Here is a 19,956-nt window from a genome sequence, read left to right as displayed (position 1 = left end):
GACTGACACCTTACTCCAACTCGCATACATGGCAAAAAGATGCCAGCCACACAACACAACCTATACCTCACCATGTTTTGGCTGTGTACTGTGTGCATCAGACAGAGTCAGCCCTGCAACACAGATATATCAACTGCTGCATTCACAAGGTAAGTAACTCTCCTTTACAACAAATGTACAGGGTACTACACTATGGTAGCGTATGTATGGACCTGCTTCATGTATGCAAGGGAAAAGAGTGGGCTACTGGGTTACTTGTAGAGAACTAACAGCTATGTGGGAACAGGTACTCTGTCCAATACTGACTGCCCCATAATATGCAGTCGGTCACAAGGCAGCAAAACCCACTGCAGTATTCAAGAGAAAGGCCAAAGAGTGGGGTCATAGGACAGAAAAATACTAGAGTTCCCTACCCCCAACACATCAGTGTTCCCATACAACTGTAGTAACAGTATGCCTGCATGGATATATCAGCAGACCACACAATCCCAGAGCTGTCCCAAACAACCTGGCTACACATTCTAATTTCCACAACATGCAGGGGTCAAAGTCTTATGTCTGTTTGATATTGATAGTGTGAGGAAGTAAACCTCATGTTCTGGTGGCTGGTGTGGCTCAGGGGGCTAAGTACAGTAGCATGGTTGGTGGTGTTCATGGTTTGAAGCTGGCTGCACCTACAACTTTTGCATGTGAGGTACTCCTATGGTAAGAGTCCCACAGACTGTCAATATGCCCCAATCTGTTACTTCAAGACAGCTGAACAAAGACCATGGAGGGACAGAGGGCCAAACCTACAAGTATTATAGATGCTCTGAGTAACCTAGAAGGTGGCTGGTATAACAGCAGGTTGCAACAGATCAGAGTAGCAGCAGGATGTAAAGACCATCATTTAACTGTGTCAGTACCTACAGCAATTCAGTGGGCTGCATTTAGTAGTATAGTACTAGAAAACACAACTGTATGAGGAACAGAGCAGACATATGGGACGGAATGCTGGACATCCTGCTAAAACATGTACAGTGACAGCTGTGAAAACTGTCACCCTGTGTGTGGTGTGACATCATGTACCCTAGTCACATCATACACACAACCACTTACAGCAGGGGAAAATGGACAAAGCTATGAACACTAGTGGGACAAAGGCTCAAATATAGGTAGAAGGATTAAATACTGGCCAGATAAATGCAGTTTTTGCAGAGAATAACAGGTCATGGCAGTAGCATGGGTGCCCTGGTGTGTATGGAGTCACTAACTCAAATGTCTGGCATCATTTCCTAACATCAATCTATAATGATTTGCCACTGATGTACTGGAAAAATAACAATGCTATGTAAAATGTACCATACATAGGATGCAACACTCTTTACAGTCTATTACAATCTGTACAGTTGATAAGTATGAGTCATATAATATGTGCAACACACAACCGGGGAATCCCTTGGTCAAAATATCAGGGAGGTGTTGGAATGTTGAATCAGGTGCAGCAGATAATTGTCTGCAGCACATAAAATCCCAGACTGGAGTACAGGTAGGTCTGGCCTAGTCACCTTGTAAGTATTGACAGTCACACTGGGCATGCTCCTACACTTAGCAAACATACAGCTACACCTAATTTGACATCCCTGTTATATATATATATATATATATATATATATATATATATATATATATATATATATATATATATATATATATATTAAAACAAATTCACTGCATCAAAAATAAAGAACTGCACACTAGACGGAATTGGTAATAAGCACTCTTGTCCTTTAATGATGCGAAGAACTTCATCAGAATACAGTAACAAGGAAAATATGCTGTAGACATACATGGTGATATAAGATTAACTGTGCAACCAAAGAAATTGAGATTTTTAAAAAATGACAATATTTTTATTCTTATTCTTATATTCATATTTTTTAAAAAATCTTCATTTCTTTGGGTGCACATTTAATCTTATAAGTATATCACCATGTATTTATACAGCATCTTTTTCTTGTTACTGTATTCTGGTGAAGTTCTTCACAGCATTAAAGGACAAAAGCACTTAATGCCAGTTCTGTCTAGTATGAATTTCTTTATTTTTGACGCAGTTAGCTCATTTTAATTTATTTAGTTTTTCTGAGCTTTTTGGTTGTATCATTATATATGTACATGTGTATATATGTTGGGGCTGTACGAACGTGTACACCCACACACAGAATGCTAGGATTATCTGTACCCACACACACAACAGTTGTCTGATGGTAAAACACCAAGGCCGCATAATGACATAATCCACCCAAAACAGAAACCTGTGCCTGTGGAATGTCACTCTGTAGACAGACAGTGGTGACCAGATGGTGTAATGTGTAAAGATTTCGATGCAGGACTTGGACAGGCCATATTGTCACTGGCCAGCTGTCCACCTAGCAAACTGTAACCAGCTAGAAATGGTGATACTGTTAACTGTACACACATAACAGGGGTATGACAAGGTACTCCACTGCTAGGACAGTGGATACAATAAAAGCATAAAGCAGGTTCATTCTGCAGGCCACACATGCTGTGTAATACTTGTCTGCTTTGCATACTGCATAAGTTGCTGCATCCACATATACACCAGATGTAACTGGTGGCATGCGCAATAAGTACTGTGAGTTGTAGTGTGTAATAGTAGGTAGATAGGGGTTCTAATCTCACATAAGCCCCCTTGTGTGTGTGTGTGTGTGTGTGTGTGTGTGTGTGTATATATATATATATATATATATATATATATATATATATATATATGTAGATATTTCCCATACAGCAGCACGGACATGCCCATCTGGCCTATGTCTGTGCAATGGACAATCATTTTATGGCCCTGTGACTAGTGTCCTCCTCAACATTGGCCTTCCTGTCATTACCTGCTGATGTCATACACTTTAACAGAACTGGCTGACAATCTCAAAACAGATAAGCTGCGTGGCACACGCAATAAGTACGTAGTGCTCTACTATATACTAATAGGTAGGTAGGGTTTCTAATCTCACAACAGACAACTGTGTGTGTGTAACTGTAGCCCCTTGCAGCAGTGTACACATCTATCTCTGTGCAATGGTTGTTACTTTTTAAGGCCCTGTGACAACCTGCCAGCCTTCCCATTGACCTCATTTATAGGACTGCTGATGTCATTCACCTTAACAGCGCTGGGTGATAATCTCAACACAGATAAGCTCCGTGGTCATGCAATAAGTATGTAGTGCTCTAGTGTATACTAGTAGATGGGTGGGGTACCTAATCTCAATAAAGGTAGCTCTATGTGGGTGTATAAATATATTCCCATGCAGCAGTACACATATGGGTGTGCAATTTTCATGCATTTTACTGCCATGTCAGTAGCTGCAGGCCCTAAATAGCCCACATCTACTTAGGCATAAATACTATCTGCTGCCACCTACATTTATATGTACAGAACATACAGGTGACACATATCAAGGGTAGCAGACATTGTCACAGAGTATGCATGCATGATAACTCTGACTGCCCCCATTCATAGGTTCATAGGTAGGTACTAGGCTATCGGCCCAAGGGCCTAAGTAAGCCTAGCCAGCAAGGTACCATAGCTTACGTCACCCAAGAAAGTTATTTTCCTGTGGCACTGTCCAGCAGAGACACAGAAGTGATCCTCAGGGTATACTTTCTATTTCCCATCCACTCATCAAGATTCTTGAAGAGAGCTAATGAGGAACTTTGCTTGACATAGATGGGTAGCCTGTTCCAGAGTATGGGAAGTCTGTGGGACAGGAATCTATCCCTCCAGCATGTCTTGTTTATTGTAATGACAAGGTTTAGGTCTCTAGAGCGTGTAGCTTGGAGGGATTGGGATTTCTTTAGGTGTAGCCTGTCCAACAGCTCTGGGTTCGACATAGCTTTATATGTTAGGCAGAGATCACCTTGGAGTAGGCGATATGCTACGGAGTAAAGCTGGAGTTTTTTGAGATGGTCAGTTTAGGGCATTTGTTTGAGGCCAGTAATCCTCTTTGTGAGGTACTTCTGTGGCCTTTCCAGCTGCTGCAGATGTCTTATGAGGTACATTCCAAAAGGGGCGTTGTACTCTATAATGGGTCTAATGAGTGACGAGTAGAGGGGAACAATGACCTCTTTTTTCCTGGATGAGAACCCTTTTATGATGAGGTGTGCCACGTAGAAGGACTTCCTGACTACTGTGGTGATGTGACTATCAAAGGAAAGACTACTGTCCACCTGGGTCCCAAGGTCTCTTATCATGCATTCATTGTTAAGTAGATTGCTGCCTATGTGGTAGTTCATGGGTACAGAGTTTTTACCAAAGGGGATGACGCTGCACTTTTTGGCATTGAGCTTGAGGCCATAGCTCTGACACCAGGCATCTGTCTCAGTAAGGCCCTTCTGTAGGATGTCCACATCATTTGGGGACTTGACTATGGCTCCTAGTTTGCAGTCATCTGTGAACTTCATCAGCCAGACACACTGTTCTAGAGATATGTACCTAGTTAACCACGCACATATACAGCTGTACCTTGCTGATGTCATATATCTACTGTGCTGCCATGCCATCCTGTGCCATTGTATTGCTGCCAAGTCTCCATAGCTTAGCCACTCAGTCCCTGGAACAGAAACATACACAGTTCTGTGAAACACCTGTCATTCTGAAACACTACCACCAATATAACATCATGCAATAAAGGTACACAGAGTTTGATGTGTACTCATGACACATGCTAGCATACAGCACCTGTCATGGCATAACACTACTGCACTACAAAACTACATGTAATATATTATGGTCACCCTGTGCATCAGATACATATGTGCATGTCCCTGCATCGATGGTATGGATGGCAGGGATATGGCACAGGTATCATCACATGTGCAGGGTGTGGTGTGGGGGTGCAAGAGGCCTAGGCTGTGCCAAACAGTTGATAGCATGTGCATGGGTCAAAAAGGGTTGCTGGCTAGCTGGGACATGGAGAGGTGCTGTGTGTGTCTGTTGGTGACCTGCATGCGACAGTGATGTTTGAGTGTATGCTTTTACACAGTCAAGCCCAGTGCTTGCCCTACACATGTGTATGTTAGACAGCTGTGGACCGTACATGGCAGAGTGGACAGTTCACCATCTCTGGCCATGAACACAGTAACTGGGTCTGGCAGGAATGATACTGGCAGCACCATGCCCAGTGTCAGATGCGGTGCTAGCAGCTGATGGTGATTGGTATCTGCTGGGCCCCTGTCCCCATAGGACATCCAGGACCACATGTCCATGGCCTGCCACTTAATGGTGTGGATGGCACACTCCCATCTGTAGTGCTGGAAGTACTGCCACTATGGGAGCATAAGTGTGCATAGCCACGTAGACTCTCAGCAGATAGTGTTGCTGACCTACGTCCACATGTCATATGCCCGGCTCCAACCAGAAATTTCAGCACAGACATGTGGTCAAGGACTGGAAATGCTCACCCAACTATCTGTCCACTACATCAGTGAAATGATCCATGGCATGTGGTGGAGGGAGTCACAGATGTCAGACTCTGCTGCATAATCCTGAGCATCCATCTGGTGTTGCATTCGGAATGTGCCTGTGCCTCCATGATGGACTGAAACATGCACCTAGTGACCTATAATAAGACACCTGTGACAAGTTATGGATGGGGAGCAATCCTCCTTCGACCACCATGTCAAGCTGCCTGTGTGGGACTTCACCAGGTCTCTGGCTATGGCCAGTGTCTACATTCACTGATGCCATAGTTGCTGCACTCTCCTGTTCAATTTCATCACAATATGACTGTCTGATATCTGTGGCCTCAGGGGACTGGGTATGTGTGGGCATACTGACTGTGTGCGGGAACAATGGGGGAGAAAGTGGTATGTCAACCCATTGGACAGATTCGGCTCCCAACAACCCCACCTGTGCCTCACTATGCCCACCATCATCAGAGTCCGATGAGACACTGACATCAGGTTGTGAATGGGACAGACTCCAACTTCCACACTCACCTGTGAGGAGAAAGACAAAATAAGTACATTACTACTTGCATTATTATGTAGGGTAATCCACACACATACATACAGCTGAGAAGCCACAACTGCATTACACATACCACATCTTATTTCTGACCCCATGCACAACACACAGACTACAACATACACAGACAAGACAGGCCCTTATAACATGCACTGCAGCTATGTCCAGTTAATGCTGTCAGTACTATACACCTGTGAGATAAGCAATATGTCAGTGTATCTGATAGACCTACACCTAAAGCACAGTGCACCCGTCTTGAGCATACTATGCCAGTTATAGTATTACTGCTTCAGGTATGTATCATCTCCATATTGTGTGTGATCAGGCATCTGTGAGTGATTGCCTCCTGTATAACAGACTTCATCGACTTTCTCAACAATAAGTGCAAATGTGTTACTGTTCCTGCAAATACACAACTGTGATTACCCATTCAATGCACTTCAGTTAACCCCTCCGAAACAGAACATACAAGCACTGCACTCTGGGTAAGCAAAACAGTTGTGCCAAGGTCAAAATGGCAGCCCTTAACATTCTTAGGCTATATATGATCCATAAGACAAGAGTATCACACTTATCAGGCACATGACCTTGGACAGACCTGACGTACCTATTGAAATTTGAGGGAGAGGTATTGTCAGCAATAACATATGTGGCATTGTTACTGGGTATTATGTGCATATACCAACATGTACAGTAGCAAACATGATACTGCCTACATTGCTTACATTATGAGTATGTGTGCACAACTGTGCATTAAAGCTAACCACCTCCAAAGCAGATAGACCTGACACCCATGTACTGGTATACAGAGGCTATGACTGATACAGTATTACAGTGATGAACAACACAGGAAGCCTACCTGGATGCTCCTCTGATGTGGATGATGTGGAACCCACCTCCACGATGTATGGGGTGATAGGTGCTTGCGTGCCGGTGAATGAACTCAGGTTTACCAGGAATTCCTCTGGGCCCAAGAGTGGTTGTTCTGCTGCAGGCCCTCTACCTGTGGCAGCACAGTCTCTGGTCACAGTGGCAGCCCTTTTCCATGCAGCATTGAGCATACCTATTGCCCGATGTTGGACCTGCTCGTAGGTTCTGTCCTGTAGCCCTATTTGGCTGACTGCTGTGACAAGGTCAGCCCACAGAGCTGCATATTGCTCATGATGCTGGTGACTCCTGGAAAGCAGAATGTTATGATGCAATCTGAGGCCATCCCAGATAACATTGTTTTCAGCATTTGAAAATGTTCGGTGCTTCCTTTGATACATATGTCCTGAAAGAGATCAAGAGGGGAACACATCACAGTACCAGATACGTAGATATCCACTATGTACAGACCCTGCACAACCAAAATGGCCTGCACTATTCACTGCGACCTCCCACATCATACACAGCAGTCTATCAACACACTATGAATGTAACTATCACTAACATAGTAGCAATACCAGTTTGTCCTTGTTTGCCAAGACAGAGTGTACTGTATGCCTCCACATCCATCAATGCCATCTACTGTGATGTGTTTGCTATGGGCATGGTCCCACTACTATGTCATACAGCCACTGTCGGACACATAGGTATGTGTTATTACATATATATGGGGACTGTCCAGCAACAGCATTGTGCCACAATGAAAGACAGCAATGCAAACCTGCTGTATATATCATCCCTTTAGGCATCATACCTGTCCAGTACACAGATATTTGTGGCATGTGTACATGTGTCTGATATATATGGTCCTGTTGGCAGAAACATGTGGTTGTCTGGCAAACGGTTGACCAATAATTGATGGTTGTTGTCAGCATATAGAGAATCTGGCTGTCACATGCCAGAACCCCTAGAAAAAACGTATGTTGCAGTAATAGCTGTTACTCTATTCATACTCTTGCTTTGTATGACCAATATGTACACTCTGTCACTGAGGCTGGACCTGTGTCCCCCCACTAATAATGGCTATGACCATAATTCCTGCCCTAGGGGATTGACAAGTAGGTTAGCCACAGCTGTCAAGTGGTGAGATACGAAAGTCAACAAAACAGTGACTTAGCCAGAGTACATCAGGGACAGTTAGGAACTCCTTTGCAATGTCTGAAAAATTCCTGTGTGACATTCACAGACTGAGAGGAGCTGATTGACAGTACATCTTGTGATATGACAGCTGTGTCCAGCCTTACGTACTGACAATATTTGTAACTCACAATCCAGTAGCTTTCACACAGAAGCCAACCATTGTAGGAGGGAGTGAAAGGGCCAGAGATGTGATTTAATTCACAGCTGGCAGAGTTGAGAGGCATGCCTGTAGCTGTTGGACAGAAGAGTATCACTAGAATGTCACTCCCAGAGATGTAATGCAGGCCCATTCCCCAAAACTGTATCCTCCCATCTGCATCCCATTATATGGGAACATGTATGACATACCTGGTAGAGTGACATAATCCGTATGTGAACAAATCTTCTTGAAAACAGCTTGCTAACTCATACTTTGTCTTTGTTAAGCATCTTACAGTGCTGTTTCCCATAGGCAGTTGCTTGGTTTTTGTAAGTCAAGCTCATTTACAGGTAGCCTGTGGACCAATCAGTGGCTCAGGTTTTCTAATTGCATCCCACACAGCTAGATTGTACTTTCATGAACCAATGACATGGCACCAGAGTACAATACTTAGGGCCTTTATGTAGGCCTTGGCCCTTTTCTTAGTCTTTGAGATGAACATTAATGAGGTGTGCAGACTACACCATTGCAGAGGGTAGGCATAAATACTGTCCACTGTTGAGATTTATGAGGTATGTCCACAGTTATGCAGGCTATGTTTGGCCATTATCAAATGACATTGTGATTATCTGGCAGTTCAGTATTAAACATTGCGAGTTGAGGTCAGTAAGGGGGAAGAGACATGTCAATGTCAGATGTCATACCCATCAGAATATGCATGCTGCTGCACTAGCTGCTAATCTATCAGCTCACTATGTTTGTAGGGGCAAACTGTGAAACCTGTCCTTGTCATTAGACATTTTACCCCCCCCCCGTGTATGGTTGTTGTCTGGATCCCTTGTTCTATGGGGTTGTGGGTGGTAGGTCAGTAGCAGTAGCTTAACATACAACTGCATATGTTGCATTCTGAAGCTGCTGCTGCAGCCTGGGACACATAGGGGGAGTGTGAACACTTTGAAGGACAGCAAGGTATATGTGTCACTGAGAGAGCAGTGTCAGCTCTGTCATTACAGCAGTGCCAGGGTGAGGGTCCCCATAACAGTCTAGTCAAGGCATGTGCTTAAGGTTCATCTGTTATGTAACAGTGCCAATCAGAGAGTAGTAGGCAACATATAGGTAGGCTATATGAACATGTGCAGTGTGGCTTACCTACAGGCCTTTGACTTGCAAACATGGGTAGCAGTTAACTCAGTAGCAGCAACCTGCTTTGATTAAAATTGTATAACTTAGTCGTTATTTGTTGTATTCACAATAATGTAATTGAAGTGCAACACACTGGATTTGAACCCATGACTGTGGATGGCAAAATGTACTGCATGCAAATGCAAGGCCTTCAACAGACTGAACTACTGAGTCAGTGCTGCAGCAAGTGTATTTGCAAGGTATATGTGCATGCATACAGTCTGTGACACAGGATTTGCATTAGCATGTGTTTTCTGAAGGGTATGAAGTGTGACACTCAAATGTCTATTATGATTTTCTAACCTCAGTCTTTCATGACTTGCCAGTGCTTTACCAGACACATATGTTTTTGTGAAAACTGTGCCAAAAATAGAGGGCAAAACTGTGCACATTCTGCAGCAGTCTGCACAGTTGACAGATATACCTGCTATATCAGGCCTCACATACATCCATCATTATATATTTGACTGTGTACTGGTGCAGGGATTGCATCACAGTCATGAGTACACTCCCATTTTTCAAATAATATGTACTTGCAGTGTGTAAATGGCAATCAGTATATGTTGATGGAAACACCTACATTAATTCAGAGCTGAATGACTTTGTGGGCTAATGCACTGTGCTGTAGTTGACAGGGGCACAGGTTCAAGGTGTGACAGGGGAGACTATTTTGCAGATGTGCCTAACACTCTGAGAAACACATAAGATGATTAAAGTAGATTTAAACAGGTTTGCAGGGGTTGTTGCACTAAAAATAAGAAAAAGGGGTGATAATAAAATGGTGAAATGGGGGCAAGCAGGGGGGAAAACATACTGAAAGGCAGGTAGGGTTGTGCAGGAAATGTGTAGGAAATGACCATGCAGGTTTTACAGAATTTTTAATTTGGAGTCTCACACCCCAGAGAGGGAGTGATGGCAACGTAAATGTTTTCATTAATTAATGTAATAATTAGTTGTGTCCAGTGGACATGTGTGCAAAATGGAGAGCTAGGTATGGGGCAATATTTTTTGTGGGACAGGACCCTCCCCTTTCTTTAAGGAGAGAGTGGAATGTTGGGGAAGGGATATAGGTACATTTGGGGAGGTAGGTTGGGTAGGAGAGGTTGCATTTGCAGACAGACAAGACAGACAAGACAGCATACAGGGGTGGTGTGTGTCAGATGAGGGGCTAAACACCTTAGAAGGGAAGGGTGTTGTGGAATCAGAGGTGCATGTGACCCCAGACAGCAGCAGTGTGACTGAACATCCCAGCCATGAGCAGTCAACACTGCTCCTTCACTTCCCCGAAGGTGGCTGTGCTGGACGCTGGATGCCAGGGCCAACAGGCTCCTCCAGGTCAGTGAGTCTGCCCTCAATCTGGTACAGGCATTGCTCATACCCACAATGAACTGTCCTGTGCACTGTCACATGTAGCTAATCCTGGGTGACAACCCACCCCTGCTCCCGGTTGGGGACGGGCCCCATCCCCTGAGGCAGTTCCACCCATGGATGGCACAGGGCCACCATGGCCAGCTGAGGTAGTGTAGGCAGATCACCAGGAACTGGTCTACCCAGTTGAGCTGTGGTGTTGAGGTATTTCAATGTGTATAGGTTAGTAATGAACAAAACACTTAGTTATTTATAACAGCATGCCAGAACATTGCAAATAACCCAGTAACATAACAATACATAGTATATGGAACACAACAAAAAGTAAGATAACAGTCAATATAGTAACAGCAGGCCAGTAATAGTTACAGCATAAGGCCAACAACATAGGTAATTCAACAAGATATGTTAGTATGCAACCATTGTAATACATAAAAATAATAAAACACAAGCCCCAACATAACATTTAGAGAACAACATACATTAATAGTAAACCATAACCAATGTATAACAATAATAAATTATGATAAAGATAAAGGGTGGGGGTTAGAGAAATACAGTCCATTAATACTGGTATAGACTATATAGTTTGCAACAGTACTGTTATATACTCTACAGGTCTGTCCTTCCTTTATTTATAACAGTGCCCTATAGCTGCTGTAGCATGTACATACCTCTCAAGCTATCTGCATGGGACATTATTGACCAAGCAGTAACACCTACAGGTACACAAATACAGAGGACTATTACATATCAGGTGGACCTATATAACTACCAAAGTGTACTGTGGACTGATGTAGTGTGACTGTAGTATTGACATAATCATGTTGATCATAGATCTGTGACAGAGGGATGAGGCAAGAGTGATAACAGACAGTGACAGCGTGACACTTGACAGACATGTATTGTGTACATTACAGAGAGTAAACAACTATCATGCTGTCCTTAGCAGGCATGGGCTTAGACTATCAACAAACATTCACAGACACACCGGGCATACAGCCATACCAGGATTACATGTTTTATTTATTGTATTATCCTTTATTACTGTTGTACTTGTTGCCTTTATTTTATGATGTATTATCACATTCCTGATCAATGCTGTTAGTCTGTTACATCTGAACACACAACTTATTAACCAATAATAAGGACTACTGCACCCATTTACCTGTAATTCCTGTGGTAGTGTAGGGAGATCACCAGGAACTGGCCTACCCAGTTGAGCTGTGGTGCTGAGGTATTTCAATGTGTATAGGTTAACAATACATAACTGATTCAGTAATATTAAGTAATACTTGTTACTGGATTCAAACCCTGGTCTGTGTGTGACAAAATCTACATCAGACAAAGCATGTAACAAACTGAGCTACTGAGCCACTGCTGACTATTGACTGACTGACTGATGTTTGCCTAGAGCTCACCTGGAAACAAAATATGACCTGGTAATAGTAGTAGTTTTATACAAGACTGCAGTGACAGTTGAACACACATGAATGAGATTCATACATGACAGAGATACTAGGTAATATGTACATTAACAGATATAATGCAGATGTGCACAATAAACTCTTACTGGGTGGAAATATCTGTAACATGTACAAACCATATCGGAGTATTGGGTTGGCTACCTCACCCATGTACAGTTGAAGATAGTATATTTGCAGTCTACAGCTATTACAATTTCACACTTGCCTGCAGCACCATACCTCAGAGCAGGAATGCATATAGCTGAAAAACAATGGCTAACACAAGACAATCCTAATATACATAATATACCTTGGGTGTTCTTGGTATTGCTTCAGATGTTAGTGTAGAAAAAATGTCATAATGCACATAACTTGCACTACAGCTCTAAATCTACAGTTTAGCATAACAGTCTTGCTTAGCTATACCATTAGTCAATTAGTAGTATTTTTTGTGTTTTTATTTCTGGCTGATGTCATCCTCAATTTCATGAACAACAGACCTATTTACACACATATTGCACAACACAGCTTTATTAGGGATACCTTCATGCAGTTTTTGGTATATTTTTGTGTCTTTGTTGCACAACAGTTGATAAATAATGCAGGTGTTGCAATGCAGCTGTAATTCCACAATTTTTGCAGTAGAAACTTTATTTCATTAATATTATCAGATTTAATGCTTTAATATTCCCTGTTTATTGCACTATAGTTGGCAGTAGTCAGTTATTGCAATACAGGCCTATGTCCATATTCATTGCAATACACAGATCTGTACTGTATGTACCTTCTTCTTCTTCTTTTGGCTGCTCCTGTTAGGGGTCGCCACAGCAGATCAACTGTTTCCGTTTCTTCCTGTCCTCTGCATCTTGCTTTGTCACACCAACCACCTGCATGTCCTCTCTCACCACATCCATAAACCTTATCTTAGGCCGCCCTCTTTTCCTGTTACCTGGCAGCTTCATCCTTAGCATCTTTTTCCCAATATACTCTGCATCCCTCCTCAGCACATGTCCAAACCAACGTAATCTTGCCTGTCTGGATTTGTCTCCAAACCTTCCAACCTGGGCTGAGCCTCTAATATACTTATTCCTAATCCTGTCCATCCTCATCACACCTAGTGAAAATCTTAACATCTTCATCTCTGCCACGTCAAGCTCTGACTCCTGCCTTTTTGTCACTGCCACTGTCTCCAACCCATATAACATAGCTGGTCTCACTACCCTCTTGTAGACCTTCCCTTTCACTCTTACTGGTACTCGTCTGTCACAAATCACTCCTGACACTCTTCTCCACACACTCCATCCAGCCTGTATTCTCTTCTTCATCTCTCTTCCACACTCACCATTACTCTGAACTGTTGATCCCAAGTACTTAAACTCATCCACCTTCGCCACCTCTACTCCCTGCATCCTCACCATTCCTCTATCCTCCCTCTCATTCACACACATCTATTCTGTCTTAGTCCTGCTGACCTTTATTCCTCTTCTCTCTAGAGCATATCTCCACCTCTCCAGGGTCTCCTCCACCTGTTCCCTACTCTCACTACAGATCACAATGTCATCTGCAAACATTATAGTCCACGGGGACTCCTGTCTGATCTCGTCTGTCAACCTGTCCATCACCATTGCAAATAAGAAAGGGCTCAGAGCTGATCCTTGATGTAATCCCACCTCCACCTTAAATGCATCCATCACTCCCACTGCAGACCTCACCACTGTCACATTACCCTCGTACATATCTTGTACCACTCTTACATACTTCTCTGACACTCTCGACTTCCTCATACCATACCACAACTCCTCTGTAGGCACCCTGTCATATGCTTTCTCTAAATCCACAAAGACACAATGCAACTCCTTCTGACCTTCTCTGTACTTCTCCATCAACAGTCTCAGAGCAAACATCGCATCTGTAGTGCTCTTTTCTGGTATGAAACCATACTGCTGATCACTAATCATCACCTTATCACCTCCCTTTTTAACCTAGGTTCCACTGCTCTTTCCCATAACTTTATACTGTGACTGATCAGTTTAATCCCTCTGTAGTTACTACAGCTCTGCACATCACCCTTACTCTTAAAAACCGGTACCAAAACAGTTTTTCTCCATTCCTCAGGCATCCTCTCACTTTCCAAGATTTCATTAAACAATCTAGTTAAAAACTTCACTGCAATTTCTCCTAAACAGCTCCATGCTTCCACAGGTATGTCCTCTGGATCAACAGCCTTTATGTTCTTCATCCTCTTCATAGCTATCCTTACTTCCTCCTTGCTAATCCACTGCACTTCATGATTTACTATCTGCACATCATCCAACCTTCTCTCCCTCTCATTCTCTTCATTCATTAACCCCTCAAAGTACTCTTTCCATCTGCTCAACACACTCTCCTCGCTTGTGAGTACGTTTCCCTCATTATCCTTTATCACCATTACCTGCTGCTCATCTTTAATAGCTCGGCCCCTCGGTCTAGCCAATCAGTATAGGTCTTTTTCTCCCTCCTTAGTGTCCAACCTTTTATACAACTCTTCATGCGCCTTATCCTTAATCTTTGCCACCTCTCTCTTTGCCATGGACCTCATCTCCTTATACTCTTGTCTACTTTCTTCATCTCTTTGACAATCCCACTTCTTCTTCACCAGTCTCTTTCTCTGTATACTCTCCTGTACTTCTTCATTCCACCACCAGGTCTCCTTGTCCTCCTTCCTCTTTCCAGATGTCACACCAAGCACCTTTCTAGCCATCTCTCTTACTAGCTCTGCTGTAGTTACCCAGCTATTCAGTAACTCTTCACTGCCACCCAGTGCCTGTCTTAACTCTTCCCTGAACTCCATCTCACAATTACCCTTTTTCAATTTCCACCATTTGATCCTTGGTGCTGCCCTCACACTCATCCTCCTCTTCTTGATCACCAGTGTCATCCTACAAACCACCATCCTATGCTGCCTAACTACACTTTCCCCTGCCACCACTTTACAGTCTCCAATCTCCTTCAGACTGGCCCTTCTACATAAGTTATAATCCACCTGTGTGCATCTTTCTCCACTCTTGTATGCCACCCTATGCTCCTCCCTCTTGTTAAAATACGTATTCATCACAGCCATGTCCATCCTTTTCGCAACATCCACTACCATCTGACCTTCTGCATTCCTTTGCTTAACACCATACCTACCCATCACTTCCTCATCCCCTCTGTTCCCTTCACCGACATGCCCATTGAAATCTGCTCCAATCACCAGTCTTTCACCATTGGGTACAGTCATCACTACTTCATCCAACTCACTCCAAAACTTTTCTTTCTCATCCATCGCACACCCAACAACTTGTACTGTATGTACCTACTGGCAGTGAATTAATTACTCTATCATATGTATTTTACTATAGATTGCAAATTAATCATGCTCTCCACACTCCCTGCATAGGCCTCTAAGTTGTAAGCTCTCTCCTCTGCAACTGTAGGGATAGAAGCTCACCATTGTGTGCACTTCTAAGCACCATGCCATGGCACACAAACCAGCTCAGATATGCTTAAACTTGATTTTTGAATAATAAATTAAATGCATCCAGTTGCTTTTTTTTTCTAGTGTGTCTGGTCCCATGGTGCGCATGCTGCTCCGCACAAAAAAAAAAAAAAAGTGCTGTCTATCGCAGATTCAGATTAGGTATTGGTAAAACAATGCTGACAGTACTTACAAACATGTGGAGCATTCCCATGTTAAGCATCCTAGACCCAGTGTTCAGGCGTTCCCCCTTCCGATGCTTCAAATCATCATAGTGGTGACAGACCTGCTCACCTGTGTGAGGGATGCCTGTAGCACTGGTGAAATTGTGTGCCAGTCAATCCCAGGCCTCCAACTTGTACTCTGATTCCTGGAACTGGCCCTACAGCAAAACATGTTCATGGTCTTTCACTAGGAGTCCAACCATGATCCTGGACTCCAGAATGCCCCACCGCTGTGCCTGGAAGTGAGCACCCTCTCCAACACCTGTCATAGCTCCAGCACAGTTCAAACTCCAACTGGTTATGCTGCACTCCTGCTTGTTTCACTTAATATTGCCTGTTTTCCTGCCCTTACACACCACTAGGCAATTTTTTAAAATGTGGCATGTCACTTAGCACCACAAAAACAAGCTTAGCTGAGCTGAGCAGTGCTTAAACTGCCAATGTTTAGCAATGCACAAACCAGCTAAGTGCAGCCAAAAGGTGCCAATTGGTGCTTAAACATAAATTGTTTAAACAGTGCTTACCATGGCTTAGCAAGGCTTAGCAAAGCTTAGCTGAGTGCAGCAGATCATGATTTAAAAATAATTGGCATAATTTACCTTGTGAAAATAATTGCTTAATTTATTTTCTATGTATTCAAACCCTGCACCTACTGCACAAGGGGCTGTAAGTCTATTCACTTACATAGTTATGTAGAATGCTGCTATACTTTCACATATACTTCTCAGCTATGTTTGAGCACTTCTAAGCACCATGCCATGGCACACAAACCAGCTCAGATATGCTTAAACTTGATTTTTGAATAATAAATTAAATGCATCCAGTTGCTATTTTTAGATGTCTGGTCCGTGTCAATTGCTGCATGCTGCTCTGCACAAACTTAAAAAAAAAGATTATAAGATTCAATTTTATGCTCTCAGACACTTGGACACACTCCCTACATTGATTCAATACCGCCTTCATCAGCTCTCCCTCAGTAACGTGCCTTCCTTAACATGCATGACACACTACAGATGGGGATCTGTATACACAGATATCATGACATCTGTGTAGGGTCTACACTATTCCTACACAGATGTTATTAAATCTGGGGGAAAGTCTTTACATTGGTGAATGAACTAAGGGGCTAGGTTATTTGAACCTGGGGAAGTATATATTTGTATCTGGTCCATTTGTGTTTCTGTCTCTTTAGTTCTAATCTTTTTGAAGTGGAATAATGGAATTTAAGGTGGGGAAGATGTCTCAAGGGGTGGTAGGCTTGTGTTGTTGTTGATATTGCAAGTTGCTGATCTCACTGAGGAAGTCAGTACATAAGAGTTTGCCAGGGAAGTGGAACTGTGTTGAGATTGACCAGTCAGCAAGTTGATTTTTTTCTCCCAAATATATTTTTTTTGGTTGAAAGCAAGCTCCTCTTATGAAGTGGAAGTGGTATTTTATTTTTACTTGCTGATGGATTGCTTGGCTAGGTTGTGTAGTGAGGTATAGTTGGCTTGAGAATTAGTGGTGGATTTGCATTTCCATATGTTTCCCTCCATATAAAATGTTGACTTTCTGAAAATGTTCTATTTGATCTTCTATTCAAAAAATTGTTGATGTGAGGTAGAATGCTTGATTTTTTTGAAGACTCTTTCCTTAATCATTATTGCACTTTTTGCCAGGTGATCCAACAGTTAGCAAGCAATAGGTATAAGCAAAGGAAATATTAAGCAATTCCATGACTCAGTGGTAACATTTAAAAAGAACTGATGAAATGTAAAAAGATGTGAAATGAAAGTGAGATCCATGGTATATATGATAGAATGCAGACTAATGACTTGAGTCAGCCTATTACTAGTCAGCACTTCTGGTGTAAGAGGAGAGGTCTGCGATTGGCTAAACTCATTCACTTATCTAAGTCTGGTAGTGGAGGGGTGTCATGTCTGCAAATATGCATGTGCTATTTTATCTCCTTAGTGGAGAATGGATCGCCAGTCAAGGCAAACAACGAAAGGGCAGGATGTCCTCAGGCTTACATCAGTAACAAAATAAAATGTGTCATGCATAGTGCATGCATGCATGCATGCTTATTCTCAGACTTTTGTAAAGGGAAAATTGTTGTGGCCCTAAATAAATCCCCCCAGTCTCCCTGATAGATGAGGAATAGCACCATCCTACTGAATAACTAGTCATTATTCTCTCAGTTTAGGAGAACCAACATGATAACAGAAAGAATGCAGAACATGATGGGCATAGTAGGATTAATAAATAATGTGGATATGAATCCCTTCCATGAATGCCAGCATTTCTTATGTTATCCAGCCCTTTAGACTAAGAATTGATGTGAAAATTAATGCGTTACAAAGTGTGGTACTCAAATTAACACCTTCAGCTCATTTTATGTTCCCCAGTGCAACTCCTCAGCCTTAATTTCTTGTTGCTGCTTTTCTTTTTTATAGCACCCCATCTAATCTAATAGTGTTCTATATTTTGATGAAATCAAGCACCAGTGCCAGAACATCAAGATAAAAACAGATCCATTCCATATCAGGGCTTCTAGTGGTACAGCTTATACTTGGGATACTTTGCCATAGTTTGCAAAATTCTTCCATCATAATCCAAATGCTGTACAGCAGCAAGATTATTTAATTAACAAAACATAATTATTTTTATTAAGCTCAAGATATCAGTTCATACAAATAGATTCACAGATGGTTTTCAGTTTGACAAATGAAATCTTGCAATCCCAACATTTCTCCTCTGGGTAATCCTGACTGTATTTCCTGGAAAAAAAAAAAGAACTCATTTTCATAATGTGCAATACATTTGCTTTCAACCATCACCAAAAATTAAGAGTAAAATACATATGTAGTAGTTATGTTTGAATGAAGCTTTAATGTAAAGTTTTGGCTCTTTTAAAATAACTATATTTTCTGTATGTGAATACAATAAATAATCTGTCAATGAACTACTGAAATCTGAGCCACCAAAGTAGAATTAGTGACACAGATTAAGCTCATTTTACTTGTACTGCAAGTCAAACTATTATTTTAAAAATCCTACCTTTTTCAGTTATTTTTATATACACAGGCCACTGGTATAGTCATGGCAGTCTCTCTTTAATGCCGGTCATCTTTTTTTTTTTTTTTTTTTTTTTTAGCATGCACTCATCAAAGTTATGCCTGTAGGAACAAAAGACGCAAAAAATCTGACTTTCTGAATGGACTCAATTTCTGTGCCAATGTAAGATGTTAAAATTAAATGCATACCTTTTCCATAGCTATCAGCATGCTGTGTTAATATATCATGCTCTTCATTATTGGTGATGCATTTCAAGTAAATGAAAACTTGCCTTGAAGGAGTTATGCTTAGGTGTTAGCTAAGTGTTTAATTAAAGAAGCCTTTTTAGGTGTTTATAGATTGGTAAAATATGTTTTCTTGAAAATTCTTCCTGTTTTTATTTGGAGTCCTTTAATGGAGAAAAATTAGTGTTAGTAAGAAATGAAAACATATGTTTTTTCTTATTAGCAGAATGCTTGACTAACTCATATTTTTTCAAGCAGACACACAAATATATATATTTCCATTCTATACATCTTCTTTTCTTATAAACAAGTTATTTATAACAGCATGTGTCCTATAGTAATCAATCTATTCTAGACAAAGAAGCACATATTTTGAATATGGTAAGCATTAAGCAATCCATTTTTTGTTACTGTACTTAGCCTTCCTTGCTGTACAGCATAATGATATAGTTGTCAAAATCTTGAGTAATAAGCCATATGGCTCACAATGTGTTGCTGCTGACAAACATTTATTTTAGTTAAACATATTTTACAGTAACAATGCTGTGGAAAAATATACGTTATTAAAAAGATTCAATTTTCTTCTGCTTGATAATGTAGTTACTGAATAGTAAAAACACAAAGAGCTATTGCACATTTTAGTTTAGTTCCACAATTTTTTTCTAAAGTGATAGACTAAAACTATTATTCATTGTTTATATAAAA

The sequence above is a fragment of the Protopterus annectens genome, chromosome 10.part0, assembly GCF_019279795.1.
Source record: "Protopterus annectens isolate FY-2018-M chromosome 10.part0, PAN1.0, whole genome shotgun sequence".
Taxonomy (NCBI): domain Eukaryota; kingdom Metazoa; phylum Chordata; order Ceratodontiformes; family Protopteridae; genus Protopterus; species Protopterus annectens.
The sequence above is the reverse complement of the archived record's forward strand: the minus strand, read 5'-3'. Positions refer to the sequence as shown.